This window comes from Curcuma longa, chromosome 4 (assembly GCF_044706935.1).
Source record: "Curcuma longa cultivar G26 ecotype Majalengka, Jawa Barat chromosome 4, ITB_CL_G26_1.1, whole genome shotgun sequence".
NCBI lineage: Eukaryota > Viridiplantae > Streptophyta > Magnoliopsida > Zingiberales > Zingiberaceae > Curcuma > Curcuma longa.
The window spans coordinates 19487619-19498084 of record NC_133864.1 but is presented as its reverse complement, the minus strand read 5'-3'; the positions used below and the strand labels follow the sequence as shown (position 1 = coordinate 19498084).

At 37.5% G+C, this 10466-nt stretch overlaps 1 long non-coding RNA gene across 1 annotated transcript; it reads left to right on the top strand.

Moving 5' to 3' along the window:
- Window positions 1–388: 388 nt before the first annotated feature.
- Window positions 389–1018, top strand: LOC141825950 (uncharacterized). The gene is made up of 2 exons (XR_012601587.1): window positions 389–511; window positions 557–1018. It is a non-coding gene; the product is annotated as an uncharacterized LOC141825950 (long non-coding RNA).
- The last annotated feature ends 9448 nt before the right edge of the window (window positions 1019–10466 follow it).

The following is a 10466-nucleotide window of genomic DNA, read 5'->3' as shown; positions in this document are numbered from 1 at the left end:
TTTGTTATATTTTATTTTACAAAAAATTAGGCTGAAGATAACAATATTTGGAGGTCCAATTTAAAAGAAAAATAATCCTGATTCGAGCTTGGGTTCAACTTGGATTGAGATATAGTTCAATCAAGCTTAATATGAGTTCAAATTCGATTTTACCCACTATAAATCACTCATCTAGTCCATTTCTATTCATTTAGCCTGGTTTAATTAATGGTTCAGCCCAATTCAGCCGACTCACTACATTCAACCCAGATTAAGCCAAGCCTAGATCAAGCCAAGCCCAGATTAAGCCCGGTTCAATGCGAAATTAGCTCAGAGAAGCGGGGGCTCGAGATTTAAGGGTTACTGTTATTCCTCAATTCGTGATTTTTCCTCTGTTCTTTATCTTCGCCGAGCCTCCGCTTCTTCATCTTCCCCCAATTCCCGATCAAAGTTTGGCGGCGCCGACAGCTTTGATGGTTGATTCGTCGTCGATCCTCCGCTTGATCCTCCACCACGAGCGGTGCATTCCGGTGTGAGTTTTTCTCCCCTGTCAGTTAAGCTCTATCGCTATGAGCAGTTGTTCCTATACGCAGGCGCCGACGACAGCTACTCCTCCGCGTCCACAGAAGCTCCGAAGGTGGCCAGACCTTGTCTACGGTTGTAGCAAGGATTCCACACCGGCATCTGTCTACGGTTGTGGTAGAGCACTTGAGCAATTTTGCCTCTCCGTCGACACTGAAAAGGGCAAGTAAGGTTTCTTTCATTCATTGTTTTCTGATCCTTGTCTGCGGTTGTATTAGGGCATCAGAGCAGCGGCTGAGGATCCTGAGCTTCATCTTCTCCGACCATGTCTCTCGGTAATCACCTCGGCGAGAACCACTTCCATTAGCAAAAAAATCCACCTCCGGTTGCTAGCCTCACTCTGTGATGAATCAGGAAACGAAATCCCTAACCCTAGCTTGATTTCCATTCAACTCTCCCATCTGTTGTTAGCTTTTGTATTTGTTAATTTGAATGAAACCACCCCCCCATGAACTAACTCTAATTTCTAAACCTAATCCCTGACTATGATCTTAACCCTAATTCCTAACTTTGATTTTAACCCTAATTCCTACTCTGATCCTAATTACTAACACTGATTCTAACTCTGTTGTTTGGTTCGATTTCTGATAGCATGAAGTTATTTGGGTTTTGGTTTGAATTGGATGAGATTATGTAAATGCTTGAGTTGTTGAATTGATGTTAATATGGTTGTTTGTTCAAGGGTACATGGATAGTATGAGAAGCTGGCTATATGATTGAAGTGTTGTTGTGAGTCATGTGCACATGAACTAAGTATTGTATAACAAATGGAATTCATGTTGAATTGTTGAGCTTGTGTATCAATGATATTTGTGTTGAATTCAGTGTAGTTGTAGTGGTGAACTCGAGTTGAACATGTTTAAGTTGTGTTGTTGTATAACTTCTAAGATGATTGCATCGGTTGTGCAGTTGTGTTGCTGTGTTGTTTATAACCTCACCTCTAATAAGATGGTGTTGATTATGTTGGTAATTTGTAGGATTGATTGTTGTATGATTTATGTTGGTTGAGTGATGTTGTATTTTGTATGTTGTATGTTAAGTCATTTGTACCTGTTGTATGACTCGGAATTCATGTTGTAAGTTATATAAATAGAAGCATGTTGTATGTTGAGTTTGTATGAATGAAGTTCATGTAATAAGTTATTATTATTGTAAATGGAACAAGTTGTTGAATAATTGTATGTTTGATGAATGCTATTGTTGAACCAGTTCATGTTAGTGTTATATCAGTGAATGATTGTTGTGATGGCCATGAATCAAATAATGAACATGTTCTAACTTTTGTAAAGTTGTTGTATTTTATGTGGAATAGAAATAAATATTATAGTTAGGGATCTTGTAAATAGTTAGGAATGAATAATGATGATCAACAAATAAAAACCTCGCACCAAATGTTTAGGATAGAATTTTCATCATTGAGTCCATGAGAGAAACGCAGATCTCTGTTATACTACTTAAACGATAAATAGAGGTTTGGTTAATAATTAATAAATTTTTAATTTTGATAAATTGACAGACCATCATGTGGCAGGTAAGTGCCTATTGCCGGAATCATTAGAAACATGGTGACATAATGACTTGACTATGATTAGAGGTTGAGACTAGAAAGAGTCAAATTACTTTTTGCACTGAGCACAAAGAACTTTCAATTTGGCCACATTTAGACAATTTGGTGATCTTTGTTCATGAGTGAAACTACATGATAGGACTAGACTGATTCATTAGGGACTATGATGTATCACTCACACACATAGATCTAAATTTGAGATTTTTCTTGAGGATAAGTAAAAGTTTAAGTCCGTGAGCATTTGATGTGTGTATCATGCATAGATTTTGATACTATTGTGCATTCATTTTGTTATATGGCATGAACATATTTTACATACTTTCATTTCTTTTACATCAATTTTATTCTTTTAGTTCAGAGAACTGCTCTTTGTGCTTTTTGATTGATAGGATGTAAAATCGGAGCTTAATTGGAGCTAAAGAGCCTTGGAACCAGAGTTACAACAAGGAACATGCTCTAGTCGTGTCTCATGACATGGGCATATTCTTCAATCTGAAGTTAGATGAAAAATGGAACAACCACAAAGCTTGACATCGGTAGGTCATGCTCATCGGCACGACCGTGCCATTCTCTATTGAAGACCCATCGACTCAATCGCAGGCATGCGCAGGCCGTGCCATCAGGCACAACCATGTTATCCACCATAGAGCCCGACACTGCTAGGTCATGCCTGGTTATCCACCATAGAGCCTGACACGGCTGGGCTATGCCACTGGGCACAGCTGGCCCGTGCCATTGAGCATGGGCGAGTCGAGCCCCATCTTTTGCCTCCTAGCATGGTCGATCATGCCACCTAACACAGCCTGACCATTGTCGCTTAACACGGCTCGACTGTGATACCTAGCATCATCGTGCTTCAATGGTTACACCCCAATAGAATAGGAAATCTCTAATGGAATTTATCTGTTTGGAGGGCTATAAAGCCTTAAGAGCCTCATGATCTGGGGAGGAGGTGTTTTCCCATGATAGAGAACCCTAGGAGAGCCGTTCCAAGGAGTCGTTGATGTTTACATCCGCTCTAGAGCTTAAAGATTCTTTTGAAGGCATCGATAACAACATAGCTTCCTCTTCTATTTTCTCTTGATTCGAGTTATAGGATATCTTCTTCTCATTCTTTCGGTTGTAACTCTATCTCGATGGAGTAGTTCTCTAGATTCTAGAATGAGGGAGTAGCCCGATGAATTAGTGATATTTATTTTATTTATTTATTTATCTTTCTTTCTCATATGATGTGTTTATCTATGATCTGACTTTATTGTGCATACATGATTTTGATACTAACCGTGCATCTTCATATACAATGGGATGCGAGGAATGACCAAATGGTGAACCCAAATATCTGACCCATAAAGACCTAGATATGAGGGATTGATCACAAAAGTATTCCAAAATCTCATGAACACCCCATTAGCTATCACAGGGCCTAATGAGTTTATCCCAATTCGGAGTTATGAAGTAAGGGATAGCACCTTGAGGATTGTAAGACATTGTGATAGGAGCCTCCCTAAGAAAGTGATCGCTTTAATAAGGCTACCTTGAAAGTAGACATTACGTTTATGTAGGCAGACCAACATAATTCCAAAAGTCTATACTGGTATCTCAAGATAACCACCTATATGCATATAAACATTGAGGTATGTAAGTAAATAGTATTTAGGGTGTCTAAAGTCATCGTGATGAAATCAAAATCTTAGAGTCATTTTCTAAAATCAGATTTTTTCTATAACTCCTTGTTTTTTCTCAATTTGTTTCCTTTTCTTTCTCAACTCTTGCGATTTTTGATTGTCTAGATAGTCTGCTTCGTAATTTTGATTGGTACTCAATTTTACAACCCTTGTAGGATCACTATTTTTTATAACTTAACTATAGTCGTGAACTTGTGATTTTTACCCATTAACCTATAAAATCCAAGCATAAAAATCTAAAAGTGACTTGGGATGAGTCCGTAGAAGATTTAGGGTCAGAACAAATGGTGGGACTTGCATTCATGGCAATCCATGAGAAGGAAGAAGTCTACTCATCATCCGAAGAGAGCAATAGTGTAAGAGGAGCCTCGATATATGAATTCGAAATGGTAACTGAAATAAGACATTTACCCGCATATCAATTTATGATGCAATTAAGATGCTTTTCAGATCATTATGTAAAGTTAGAAATAAATGCATGGAATCGAAAGAAGCTAAAATTGATTTAGAAAACCAACTATCTCTGTCATGCCCAAAAGAAGAATTTGAAAAATTATCAAATGACAATTTAAGGTTAAGGGACTAGGTAGATTCCTTAAAACTAACTTTAGAAAAAATTTCTATTAGTTTAAATTAGCTAAATTTATTTTTAAAGAACCTGAGAACAAAATTTAGCCAACAAAGATTAGAGTATGGAGGATCAAAATATAATTTTAAAAATCCTAAGGGCCAAATTAGAAAATATCATAATTTTGTATTCATAGAACATATTTGATAAATATTGTAGGTATGAATTTATTTTGAAATCCATTTTAACCACTTAGAAAAAATTCTAGAAAAGTCAACTAAAGGAAAAGAAAATTTTGAATATATGGTTGACTCGATATGCATGAGTAAAATCCAAAAATTTCAATCTAAATATTTTGTTAAAAAATTTATTTGAATTATTTTTCTAGAAATATATAATATATCATTAGCTAAAATTTCATGATTTTTGGACATGTAGAAATTTTTAAATAAGTTTCTAAGTAAAATCATGTATATTGAAAATAGAAAATTAATGAAAAGGAATTTTTGATGAAAATTAATTTTCAGTGATAGAATATATTGTTCTACTCCTAATAAAAATTTCAAGATTTTCTATTATTAAGAATTTTTTTACCATATTTCCAAAAATAGGGGAAAGTTTGAGTTCATTAGACCCCATCTTTTTATTGTTGTCAAAAGGGGGAGAAAATGGAAATTAGGTATAAATGCAAGAGGAGTTTATGATTGAGTTCATTATTATCTACATGTGTTTTTATTTTGTTACTTTACCCTAATTTTAAAAATTTTGATAACATAAAAAATGAGAAGATTGTTAGAACCTCAAGTGGTTAAGCCATGGTTATTTTGATGTGTTATCATATGAGTTTAAATTAGGCCTTGTTATATTATTAATATGTGAGTCTAAGTGTGCAAGGGCTTAGGAGAACTGTTGGGATGTATACTATAAGCCTAGCTTTTTATATGAGCATCTATTTTGAAATAATTTAAAATGAGAATCACTTTGGTCAAATGTTTGCATTTTATATTCTTATATATGTTAATGCAGTTGTCCACTTAATTAATATTGTAGATAACATGGTGTCTGGTGCCACATAGAAGATCATGTTAATAGTTCCTTATAAATTATAAATAGTAGCTCACAACCAAGATGAATAGAGACAAATCATTAAAGTGGTTGTAGTGTAATTGGTATTAGTTTATCTTGACTATAAAATTACACTAGTACACTTTGTGTGTATTGAGCAGGACCATTTGAGATCGTTCGATTTATACTGACTATATAATCGAACTAGACCTCTGTTGTTATGGATGTGCTTGCTCTTAATCCCTATATAATAACAAGCACATATACTTAGTATTTATTTCTTTAATTCATCAAAGGGTGATATTTATTCGTTAAATCAATAGGCCCGATAAGTTGGGAGAAAATACTATGTATATGGTGTGTTGTTGATTATAGAAGAAACTTGTGTCCTAATTATTTAGGTTGATGATGTCCCCTTGAGAAGCTCATAAGGATTATCATGTAAACCCTGCAGGTGGACTTAGTTCGCATGATAATAAAATTGAGTGGTACTACTCTTGGAATTAGAAGTTAATTAATTGAGTTGTCAGTAATTCAATTAATTAACGGACATACGATATCTTTAAACATAGGGAGATTAATGCACTCATGATAAGAAGAAGCCCATATTGTAATATGAGATTGGTGCGGTAGTTCAATAATAACCCTTTAGTGGTATAAATTATTATTGATGGACTTGAGTTGGGTGTTTTGGGAGAACACAGGAAGCCCAAGCCCATCAAGAGGCCTAAACCAATTCCTTCTCTAGGTCTCTGTTGTAGCCTCTAGATAAAGCCTCATATCCACCCAATAAGAATTCTGTTAAGAATTTTGTTTAGAATTTTGTTAAGAATTCGGTTAATCCTAAATAGAATTATGTTAATTTTGTTATCCAACAAAATTTTATTATCCAACAAAATTTTATTAAATTTTGTTATCCAATAAAATTATATTAATTCTGTTATTTTTTCCTAAATTTCCTAAGATGGCAAAACTATAAAAGGAGAGGAGAGGAGGCGGCTCAAATATACAACTAATCTTGCTCTTGATTATTATTTAGGGCTGGCGCCCCCTATTCCCCACATCTCACTTTGTTTCTTCAAGCTAGGGCCAGCGCCCTCTTCACCAAGTTTCTCCTCCTTTGCTTGCTAGGGCCGGCGCCCACTTCATCCCCTCTTCTCCTTGTCTTCCTTGCTAGGGCCGGTGCCTAAGAGAAGAGGAAGAAGAAGAGGAAGAAGAAGAGAAGGAGGAAGAAGAAGAGAAGGAGGAAGAAGAAGAGGAAGTTTTTCCTCTTGTTGCCATCGGTTTGGAAGAGAGGAAAAGAGGAGTTGGGTGGAATTCATCTTGGTAGATCGTCGCCCACACGACGTCCAAGAAGAAGAGAGGAATACAACAGAAGATCAAGAGATCTTCGAGTAACGAATCATCTTCTAAACAATCTACAAAGGAAAGGTACAATTTATTTATTCCGCTGCGTAAGTTGTTTTCTTTGTATGGATCCTGAATACCAACACAAGAGTTCCAATGATCTTATGCTTCGATCAAGGTGTGTTTCGATTGGTCAAGAACTTGCTTGATCAATCAAGCACATGTCTGATCGAAGATGTAGGTTTCTTAGAAAGGTTCCGTCCCTGTAAAATTTTTATCTGGCAGAAATTGAACAGGACGAAATTCCAGGCACCTTCAAGAACCATAGGTACTTGATAGCTTAGGATTTGGTGGAGTACGGTGAAAGGTGATATGGGACACCCAAGGGATCAAAAAGGATGATGAGCTATGGAGATAGCAAGACCTTGGTAGAAGATGTAAGGTGGAGCTTGATGTGTGTAGGGTATGCATATATTTTTACTACTTTTATTGGATATCTTTATGCATTTTCATGTTGATACTCTATGTTTATCGCATCCTTTATTCATGCACTAGGCATATTTTCTTTATTTTTTAGTTCGGAGGTCTACTCTCATACTTTTACATTTATAGGATGGAAATCGATGTGAAATAAGGCAGAATGAAGGAAGAACAATAAAAGCCAAGACTGGGTCATACCTACAAGGCACAGTCGTGCCATGCTCTCAGAAGAGCAGCTGCTCCAAACCATGCCACCAAGCAAGACCGTGCTCTCAACTCAGAAGCAAGTCAGCTTTGGACCGTGCCTACAAGGCATGGTCGTGCCCCAGAAACAGAACCACAACTGCCTCAGGCCGTGCCTATAAGGCATGATTGTGCCCCAGAAACAGAACCACAACTGCTAGAGGTCGTGCCTATCTCTCAGAACCGGACCTACTTTGAGTCGTGCCAGCGAAGAGTTCGGGCAGAGTTTTTTGGCCGTTCCACGAAACACGGCCATGTCACGCTAGGACCCCATTTAAACATCTTTTCAAAATCCTTTTGGGGGAAGCCGCCAGAGGACGACAAGGAGGCACCGTAACCACGTTTCGAAGGGGAATTCACCATCACATCTATCTTCCCGAGGCTACTCCACCGCTTCCATCCACCGCTGATGAGGAGATCATAATTCAAGGAAGATCCGTACATATTGATAAGTCCTTTTTCCTTTCTTTCTTGGATTTTAGAATAAAGATGAATTCTTCCTCTTCCTTCTCGAATTATATTCCCTCCATCATGGAGTAGATCTCTTAGATTCTAGGATGTAGGAGGAATTGAGATATATCAGATGATTATATTCGATGGATTTGTTATTTTCTATCTTCTATGACATGCTTATACTTTGTTATATGGAATTTTGTGTCTTGTATGTATTTAGTGATATTTTAAAGGCTTGATTTCATATGGATGGGAGTGAATTATGATTTATAGAAAATATTAGGATCATATGATCGGGGTGTCTTGTGACAGGAGGTGAACCTTTTTAACCAGACTTTCCAAGGATATTCTTAAACTGTAATAAATTCTTATGAGGGATAACTAACAGTTATTAATTACTAGGAAGAGGTCCTTAATTGGGTACTCGATAACAGAGAGTAGGATACCAATAGTATTTTCAGAGTGCCCGGTGGTAGCGGGAGAGCTATAGAACCGGGCTATTTAGGTATCATCTCGAACTAGTGATCATAATATTAGAGGATCATGATTTAATTCCGATGAAGCTTGACGAGGTCTAATTGGGTAGCTTAGTTAGAATCCCTACATTGATATAAACATTGAGGAATAACAAAACGTCCATGATGCTATTAGTCATAATCTCAAGGAATCCGAAATCCTAGGATCATTTCCCATACCTGCCATATAGTCGATTCCTTTTCATTCATGGATTAGGACCTTCAGTTCTCCTTTTTCTCGCCCCAACACCGAAACTCATTCACTCGCGACTCTTTTTGTGCTAGTCTAGTGATTAATTCCATGGTATTTGTGGTTCAATAACTTTTTATTACTTGACGACAACCGTACTCTTGCGAGAGCCTATCAGAGCTCAGTGCGTTGTGCGTATTTATACGTTTCATAAACATGCATAGTAGAAGAAAAATAATAATTATAAAATTATTATAACACTCGCAACACATCCATGTAGGATATAACAGGTGTAAGACATAATTGAAAATTAAAATTTAAGAATAGCACTTATATTATGTATACCTGACGGATGGTGTAGTCTAACAAGCTTCGCTTCTATCAATTATCTACGCCAAACTATCATTTGGACGACTTTCAAAGCCATGAATCGTATCACTGTCCTTGGTACTAGCCAATAATCGACTACGATCTGTTGAAGATCGGAGATGGCTAGAGAGGGGGGGAGTGAATAGCCCTCTTGAAAATCGATTTTCTTCCACAAGAATGTTAGTGCGCAGCGGAAAATAACTAACAAAAGGAAAGCAATACAGACTCTAGGATGTACGAGGTTCGGGGATAACTTGCCCCTACTCCTCGGTGTGTCCGTAAGGTGGATGATCCCTTGATATTCGGTAGATCAAACCCCGGATAAAAACCGGTTAAATGAGTCTCCTTCTCGGTGGAGTGACCTCTCCATAACCAATCTCACAGATAAAATGTTAAGCACAGAGATTATAGAAGGGAAACTGAGATTGAGGCAAACAAAAACAAAACCTTACAGCACAGCCTCAAAATGGATCAAAACCTCAAGCAGCTTCCTGAGAGCAAGGCACCACTCCTTGCACCACCTCAGGCAGAAAGCTTCAAGGAAGAACAGATCATGAGCAAGGGAGAACACCCAAACACAAACACGCAGACAACAATTCGTTAGGGTTTGAGACTGCTTCTCTTCTCCTTCCTCTCTTCCTTTTAGCTTCCTTCTTGTTCAACGTTCTCTGAGTCCACTGCACTGAGCCATGCTGAGCCACCTGAGCTTACCAGCTCCACGCTCCTCTCACAGCCCCTCACTGATCACCCTGATCATTCTCCTGTGCAGCTCAGAGCACCGTTGTTGTCTTTTACCTGAAAACCAAGCTCGACAAAACTGTGAGGATAGAAAGCCATCACTTGACCATTCTTGTTCTTTATCCCAATTCAAACTAATTCAAACTCCACCTGCAAAGCTCATCAGAATAATCAGAAATCAGGAATGATCAGAGCAGAAACTGAAAACAGATCAGAAATACCTTAATCGATCACACAATCGATTAAACATCGTAATTCTTTCCTCTATAAGCCGTGTAATCGATCGACCAGTCGATTACCCAAGCCCTTAATTGATCACCTGATCGATTAAGGCATGGTAATCGATCAGGTGATCGATTACCAGTCGCGAGTGGGATTTCTCAATAAGCTTGTAATCTATCGATTACCGTAGACCATAATCGATTGCCCAATCGATTATGGTGCATTCTGTGAGTTTTTACGAATTCTCACAGAATGCTCTGTAATCGATCATCAAATCGATTAAAGCTCTGTAATCGATCAGCAGATCGATTAACCTACTTACCCTTGGTTAATCGATTCACTCATCGATTAAGCCAAGGTAAACCTTAAACCCTAAATCAAAACTTGATCAGATTAACTTAGGTCTCACCCGAGCCAATCGCATTGTTAGGAAGTATACTGAAAAGACTAGCTCTTTTGTATA